Here is a 9122-nt window from a genome sequence, read left to right on the forward strand (position 1 = left end):
CCTGCTCCCGCCATTCGTCACCTGAAGATATCGATTCACACCAGCTAGACAACTTCTGAAACCTGCCTGGTACTCAGCCAGATTGGCATCCACCGTGGAGCCTTAAGAGAAATGAGGAAGAAACAGTGGTTGAGATAATAACAATAATAATAAGTGTAGTAGAAGTATTTGAGATAAAGTAGACCTAAAGATATTGATGATAATGAGGATCTTACCACGTTGTCTTCTCTGAAGATTCCGCAAATGTTTCACTGTCATTTCCAAAATATCGGCCTTCTCAAGTTTCCGTTTTCGAACCTGTGAAACGTATTTCATAATTTAATATAATCAGCATAATAGGCCTAATTGATATAACTGATACAAAAACCCATTTAAAAATATACTACTAAAACAATGGAAGACATACATTGTTAGTGTAGTAGGTTTCCAACAGGGACTTCAACTGATCCAGGCTCTTGTTTATTCGGGCTCTGCGTTTCTTTTCCATTAAAGGTTTGGACACCTGAAAAAAAAATCCGTAGCTGAATACGTTCCTGGTCGTTGTTCTAACTATTGTATTTCTGATGTCCAATGCATGTTCTCCAAATACACACCTTCTTGCCGCTCATTGTCCTCGTCTTCATATGGCAATCTGGTGGCGCTTCCATTTGCGTAAAATCCCGCTTTCTGCCAGCGCCGGGGTGTGTTCAGTATAGTCGGCCGCTATGATGGGACTGACGGAATCTGTGCTCGTCAGACAATTTATACCGGCAGCCGTTTACCATTTCAATGCAAATGCATCACGCCTACTCTGAATTAACAGAGGCAGGGTCAGGTCCATAAGTTTCGGGAAACAGTCCAACAGATTTTATTCTAAAAAGTAACGGAAAACTCACTAACTCATCGACCCTGACCAGGATAAATGGTTGGAAGACAGATGGATAGATGTAATGAAAGCATGGCATTTGTTTATTATTATTATTAATAAATTATTACCCCTTTCTTAATTGATAAAGCAATTTTATTCAATTAGCACGTTGCTACGTAGGACTAATAAAATAACGGGTTGAATAGCCCCGAAAATTGTTTGCCCCCAATAAGGTATGTAGTCCGTTACTAAAATTACAAGTTTTATTTGAACCCCCCTCGAAATTTTCTAATTTGCTTACTCTTCCGGGGGGACTGAGGACACTCGAGGGGACCCTCCCCCGGTCGGCGAAATTTACCCCCCTGACTTTTTTATTTTCTCGAAGGAGAACCAAACGTTTTGGGGGCAGACACCATGGACTGGAATTAAAAACTGGCCTTGGTCCGCCACGGAAAATGTTGCCGGGCGGGGGGCGCGATTGATTTTGGCGGCCCCCATACCCATCGCCCACCACAGTCAAACCCTGTAATGTGATGATTCCAGTGTCGGTTGTTTGTTTTTACTTCGCATTCCCACTTCCCAATTAGAAGGCTATATAGTCTACAACATGTCGATTTTCTGGCAATGTAACAGACCAACTCGTAATTGCTCAAATGCAGCGGGATATCTTATCACCCCCCATTTACAACATTATCAATATTAGGAAACATTTAAATCGGTCTGGGAAATAAACAATGACAATGGTTTGAACGGTCTAACCAAATAAGCTATCACCACCTTAAAACTAGCGCAAGTCTGAGGGCTTCGTATTAGCCGTATTTAAGTCCTGTGCCAACCAAACATACGGGCATTAAAAATGTCCTGTACCTGGCATAAGCCCAATATGCCGCAATCACATAGTTATTTTAATTAAACACGAGCAAATACTAACATTTATATTTACATTTATATTAAGATGGAGGAAAATATACTCATTTAAGACAAGAAAAAAAAGTAGGCCTATTTTATTAATTTAAATACCTTATCAAACTATTTACTGGAGTAATTTGGCCTACTTTATGAGTCCTGCAGACAAAAAAATAGCTAGGGAACTAGGCTAACTAGCCTACACTTCTACGCGTTTCTCTAAAGTGAAATGGCCTACAGTTATTAAAAAAACATGAAAGAATCTCGTGAAGAAACCATATAATAAAGTATAAAGGAATAATCTTGTAATTATCCTACCGCATACAGTCCATTTTTAAAAACCTCTTCTATTGTGCGACACGTGACAGGCGGTATTTGCGTACGTATGCAACTCTTAAAGTGTATCTCTTTTTATTTAATTTAAAGCAGTTGACTTGTTTATATTTCAATTGTGTGCAGTAACGAATGGCGTAGAAATGTACAGCGCTTCTCATTACCATATCTGTAGGTTTAGTCAAAGGCTGAGTGGATGAAAGGATCGCAGTTTATGTATGGCCTCGAAGCCATTGATCTTTTATTACGTCTCTTGTGTGTTAAAAAAAATGGAAGCCAATGAAAGGCCGGGATGCCCCAAACCGCCAAACGCACAACTAAGATTATTAATGTATCAGTTTACCTTACAGGCCTAACGCAAAACCTTCGGGAAGATATACTTTTTAAATGCCAGAAAACCAATACGCGTAGTTAAGTGGCTACGCTGTTCATGGTGGCAGATATTTAGGACTAAAATGTACAGAATAAAGACATAACTTATCTTAGGTAAGCACAATAAACCTACGAATTTTAATTTTTTACTATTTTTTTTTAGCTTTCAACACAAAACACTAAATTGTGCAAAATAACAAAGAAATAGGCAGGAGAAACGTACAATTGTCTCCGATACGCGTGTGTTAAATAAGGGAACAATGCCCAGCAGTGCAAAGACATTATAGACCAATTTGTAACCTAATTGCACCCAATTTCTGCAATAAACTAGCGCTTCAGAATTGATGGATTAATCAACAGGTTACCTGTGCGGTAGAATACACAGCAGACTTGCAGATTCCGCAAACTCGGCTTATTGGCAAATGTTGTTTATGTTGCTTATGATGTTGCATGATCCCCACATGTATCCAGACGCAGGGATGTAAATGTAAGGATCTTAGTCCGTGTAATTCGCCGAAAAATTGATGTAACACTACATCGTCACGTTTTAAGTGACATAATTCACCGCTAAATCAGTATGAAATCGGACTGCAGTCCTTTCGTGTACGAAGGCCGGGTCTCCACTATTGTTAGAAATAGGTTCCTTTTAACTACATGTTGTGTTTTTTTCACGCTCACGTTGAACAAGCAGAACTGCTGTCAGCGACCGAATTAATCCTTTTTTATCCAGGCAGAACAGATTTCACAGTGCAGTGCTCCGCGAAACAAGCTATCGCACACTTTAAGTTTTACAAATGCAGGCTGTATGAATGCTGAATGAATACTCAGTGACATTAAAACCAAAATAAAGGAATATTTTAATAAGAATAAGACATTCTTCAGACTGAATTGATAAATTAAAATTTGCCGCAACATTTTAATACAGATGCCTCACTCATTCTACAATATTGAACCAGACTTGATCCGTAAGGATGCAATAACACTGAATAAAAGTAACATCTTTGAAGTCTGAACTTTTGTCTTTTGCTTCCTTGATTGATTTTTTTCTTTTAGTAACTCATTAACCGCAACTACTTTTGTCATGCGCGGTTAACAGCGTGACGCTTAGAGAAACTGTTGTAATAATTTGACCATTCAAAGACTTGTTAACAACAATTAGTAAAACAATTACACAATTACCCACAATAAACCTTGATTGAAATGCCCCGTAATTTTAGTTAGCAAATGAAAGCCCCAATGAATCTACGTGAAACTGAGAGGTCAACATTCAATCTACAAAATACTTCAAATTAAAAAGAAAAATAACGTTTTTTTTTTAAATGCAGGCGTAGCCTATTTTTACTTTATTTTATTTTTTATATATAACTATTTCAGCCAACGTGCTTAATAGGCAGACCTTTTGGAAAAAGCATGCAAAAAATCTATGGAAAAAGCAAATCACAATCAAAGCTGGTAATTGTTATAGATTAACGCTGAAAATATTTAAATAAAACTGCAGTTTATTCTCTGTACTGGCAGATTAATTTTATCTCCGTATTAAGCAGCGATTCATTAACCGGTTCACCAATGTTATTTCACCGAAGTACGCAATTAAAGAAATCGTCTTCCAAGCAATCTTTCAGTTTTACCGCTAACTTTAGACGCAACTATTTTATACTAATTTACCTGAATTACGCCTGTATTGCCTGCGAGAAATTCGCGATGTCGTTGCGTTATATAACGATGTAATGTAATCGTAAAGTCACGTATTTAAAGTAGCCTATATCGAGTAGATGCTATTTGTATTTGTATTTCACTGTAAATGTTAATCTATAGCGATGAGAAATGTTTAAAGAAAGAAATATTCATGTTAGAAACAAGACAACTGATGTAGGCGTAATTTAAAAATGTCCCACAGAAAACAAGAAAGTTGACTGTACAATATTTAGCCTATTTTAGAAGTACACCATATAGTAGTTGGACAGTCACGCGACGGGTCTGTGCGTGGAGCTCTGATCAAACATGCAATATCATGAATTTCTATAGACTGAACTGGAGCTTATTTAAGAGTCTTTACTTTGGTTTAGATTGACAATAGATTGTGTTTGGTTGTGTGCACTGAGGTTACAGTCTGAAAAGGACGGAGGTGCACATTAACATCGCTTTGGGGTTTCTCAAGAGCACAAATGAACTAGTGGAAAGTAACTTTATAACTCTATGAAGGACGAATCCTTTGTTGGCGTGTCTCTGAAAGACACAAGTGCCAAACAAAAGAGGAGTCTTTTCATGGCAAAACAGTATTGTTATCGGCCATTGGTGCGCCTTGAATTGCAAAACATCTGCTATACTTAGTCTACCACAAAGTATTCGTAGAAAATCTAAGATTAAGAAGTTGCGCCTGTACAGTGAGTTAACTTCATAGTCACCTTGACAACCAACAAAACTAATTGTTATATTAAAACAGGTAGTATCTGAAATTATATGACAGATGCTGGTGCAGGTTATAACGTTTCTTTAGACAATAAATTATCAGAACAGATTAATTTCCCAGTACGTGATCACTATATCTAATGGTGGACAATCTAATGGAGAAAACTGAAAATTTCGGACCTGCAAGTATAAAGCATAGGACGTAAATAAGGAACGTTTTGTAGGCAACATTTTTATTTATGTTGGAATGAAAGATCTGCCATACAGCTGAAGCACTTGGAAGATTGATTGATGTATGGATGGATGGAAGTGTGGGTAGTGTGAAAGACAGGTCTAGTTAAAATACAGCGCCCTCCACAATTATTAGCACCCCTTGTAAAGATCTGTAAAAAAAGTTAGAAAAAAATCCACCTTTTGGTGAAGCAGCTTCATGACACACTGATTGTACAACCTCCCTTTGCCAGTGTAACAGCACTGAGTCTCCTATATCATTTTAGAAGGTTGGAGAATATCAAGCAGAGCATCTGAGTCCAGTCCTCTTTACAGAATCTCTCCAGATCACCCAGGGTCCTCGGCCCTCTCTTGTGCACTCTCCTCTTCAGCTCAGCCCACAGGTTTTTAATGGGGTTCTGGTCAGGTGACTGAGATGGCCATGGCAGAAGCTAGATTCCGCGGTCAGCAACAGTTCCAGTTGTTGTCCACTTTTTTGTTATTGCCCTAACAGTAGAAATTTTTAATACCCATCCCCTGACTTATGAAGGTCAACACAAGCTGTCATCTATGACTCCCTAATTATATGGGGCAGAAACATGAGGTCACACAGAGCCCAAATTCCCTTAGTCATCCATCAACATGGGAAAGACAAGAGGACATACAAACCGAATGAGGGAGACGTGCAGTGAAGGTTCCTAGTCACTCCACTCAACTCAAAGACGCACAATTTACAGGGGAAACATGCTTCAGTTCACTATCATTTCCAGGGGTGCCAATAACTGTGGCACATGTGTTTTTGTTAAAGATAATTATTTCTTGATAAAGGATTTTTTTTCTTGCCATAAATTTATGTTAATGAAAGGTTGGATTTTTCTCAATTTTTCAGTGTGACATGAAGCTGCTTCACCAAAGGGTGGATTTTTTCTAACCCTTTTTACAGATCTTTGCAAGGGGTGCTAATAATCGCGGAGGCCGCTGTAGGACTTAATGATTTGTTGAGAAACAAAACGGGAGTAACTTTTGATAAAATAATGATGCTTATAACTTTGTAAGCGAAGTGTTAAGAATTTCAAATTAACCTGTGTTAATAGGTAAATAAATCACAGCTGTAAATCAATATATTCATAATTTTTATTGCTTTTATCTATTTCTGCTGTTTCATGTTAGGTGTCTTTCGATAAATTAAAGATACTTTTGATGCGTATAATTAGGCTATCCATACAACGTCTAAAGATAGCTGCAATTACGTTTTAGATATCCTTAAATGCGTCTGATAATATAAAAATACAGAGTTTTAAAGAAATTTGCTAATAGGTTAAATATTCAATATGTAGGCTATATCTAATAGGCGTATATACTTGAATATCGTCAATATATAAATATGTTATGTCATTATATCCATAAATAATTTAAAGTTATCTGCAAATAATTTAGAGATACCTTCAAATTGTTATTCGACGTGCCACCGGACCAAAGCTGGATTTGATCTTGTGGTCCGTTGAGAATAAAGATGTACTGTAGTGCAGTGCCAAAATCCAATTTGTAATGTTTAAGGAAGATTTGGCCGGGCTGAAAGGGAAAGTGGCTTGATTGTGTTCATGGCTTTCCCGTGGTATTTCTTTTATACTTCGAAAAGTGGAAAATCGGGGTTTACGGGTCAAATGCCGAGAGGCGTTTCCCCAATTTTCCTCGCTCCATATTTTCCAGCAGAAAGAGGTATGCTGCCTGTTTAACTCTGAATGCAGTTACTGGTGCCTGTTACGAGCTTTACAAACCACCCCCCAGGACCCACTTTCGTGAGAAAGTGATGGGCAGGCAGCTCGCATACTTTTAAACGAATTTCGTTTCAGTTAGTTAAGTCATTGTTTCTTAAAGGTAATTAAACATTTCAATGGATCATGGTTATTTGATAACGATGGATTACGATAATCAATAACGGTTCTCCTTTAGGCCTTACTTGTATTCACTTTAAACTGTTTTGCCTATAAATTATCAATAAATCGTATTGTGAGGAAACATATCCGTCTCCGTTTCTTGGGTGGTGCTTTTCCCACCAATATGGTATGAAATCGTCAATTTGTTGCAATTGGCAAACAGCTCCAAAAGCCACAATGAGGATGGATTACCCCCCACTTTCACGGTGCTGTCTCCACTGCAATGTGCCCGATTCGTCAATGGATCAACACAGCGGCAATTTAGCGTTTCTGATGTTCACACCTATGCCTACACGCCTAGCTATTTCCGTTCCCCATGCTGAGGAGGCCTGCTGAGAATCTTATCGAGGAAGCTTTCCAGCAGGTTTTTGTCTCACCCTGCTAATGTAAAATTGTATTCTAATTCAGGAAACAGCTAGGTTAAGTGGTGCTGGTAATAGAACTAGTAGCATTTCTAATTGTAGGTGTACCAACATAACAGGAAGAAGAACCAGAAAAAAGTCATGTAACACAGGGATATATGCAACAACAGCTGAAGCCCTCATTTAGGATGTTACTATCAATTAAATGCTCACTTTAGCAGTGATGCTATTCATGCAACTTCATTCAGATTTTTTAAATAATTGATGCCACTTTACAATAAGGCTACCCATATAAAGGGTTTATGAATGGTTTATAATCTGGATATTATGTTGTAACACTTTGTAAATTATTAGTACACAATTTTAAACAAGTTATAACACTGTTTTCTTTTTCTATTTAATGAGTAACTACCATTTACAATTGGCAAAAGGGAGCCTTATTGTAAAGTGGGACCAAATAATTTAATTATACATAGATGACAAAACCCACAATTTTGGTTACATACTCTTCACAGCAGAATTGCATTTAAGTACAATATGACCTGAACTAGAGATTTCAGAGAACCTCAGAAGAAGACTTTGTGAAGCTTGTAATGCAGTAAAAGATTACAAAAGGATTTCTAAGAACTTGGGTCTCCATCAGTTCAGTCACTTAACTTACATATAGAAGAAAATCAGCAGCATCGGTACAGTTCATGGAAGTGGAATTCTGAAATACCACAGAACCCTCAGAGAACTCCATAGAACCCTCAAAGAACCGAGAAAGAACTACAACAATCTGCTGGCAACACTTGCTAAAAGCTACTTGTGTGTGGACAAATGACACAGAAATTGAATGTTTTTGGTGAATGCACACTGTGTTATAATACTAGAGAAAACAAAATGCAGTATATAGCAACACCAAATCCACACTCCACCCGTGAAGATGGGGGTGGGGGTGTAGGAGGAGGGGGTGTTTTGCTGCTTCAGGACGTGGGCGCCCTGCAGTCATTGAGCGACCAATGAATTCCAGGTCGTACCAGGAAATCTTTCAGAACATGGTCAGGGTGTCTAAAACTCAAAATACAAATGACATGGGGTCACACAATGAGGTTCCACTTACAATGAAATATAAAGGTCCAGGGGCTTCTTCTGTCAATTACTGTGATTGTTTAAATATTTCTTTCAAGATATCTCAATGTAAAATGTGTTGTTTAAATTACTGATACTAAAATAAGTCTGTCTTTATTATTATGAAGCCTATTATATGAAAAAATCGAGGTTAAATACAATGGTTAGTAATAAGGAATGCACGCAGTACTTTGTGATACTCGTGTTTGTTGGCATACAGTACCGTATGTAGTTACTTTTATTATTATATAATAATTAGCGTTATTCTATACCGTATTATTATTTTTCGGACTTAAGGACATGATTATAAAACGTGTCTCGTTTGTAATCTGGGGACTGCCTGTAAACATGTCGCGGGTCGGTCGTGTGAATGAAATTATTATAAAGACTCTGTCCCGTTTTGATCGCAATCGGTCCCCCCATAACAAAAAACGTGTGTATCCTCCATTGTTTTGTGATGTGTGGCGGTGTAGTTTCGAGGATCGGTCGAGATCGGTCACACGAACGCCACTCTGGTATTTCTGCACCATTTCCTTCTTCTTTTCCATTGTGATTTCTTTCTTTACCTTCTCTTCCTTCCTTAGCTTATTTTCTAGCTTTTTTTGGGCCATTTTATGATTTTCATAACAATTATCG

The sequence above is a fragment of the Paramormyrops kingsleyae genome, chromosome 6 (assembly GCF_048594095.1).
Source record: "Paramormyrops kingsleyae isolate MSU_618 chromosome 6, PKINGS_0.4, whole genome shotgun sequence".
In the NCBI taxonomy this organism is placed as follows: Eukaryota; Metazoa; Chordata; class Actinopteri; order Osteoglossiformes; family Mormyridae; genus Paramormyrops; species Paramormyrops kingsleyae.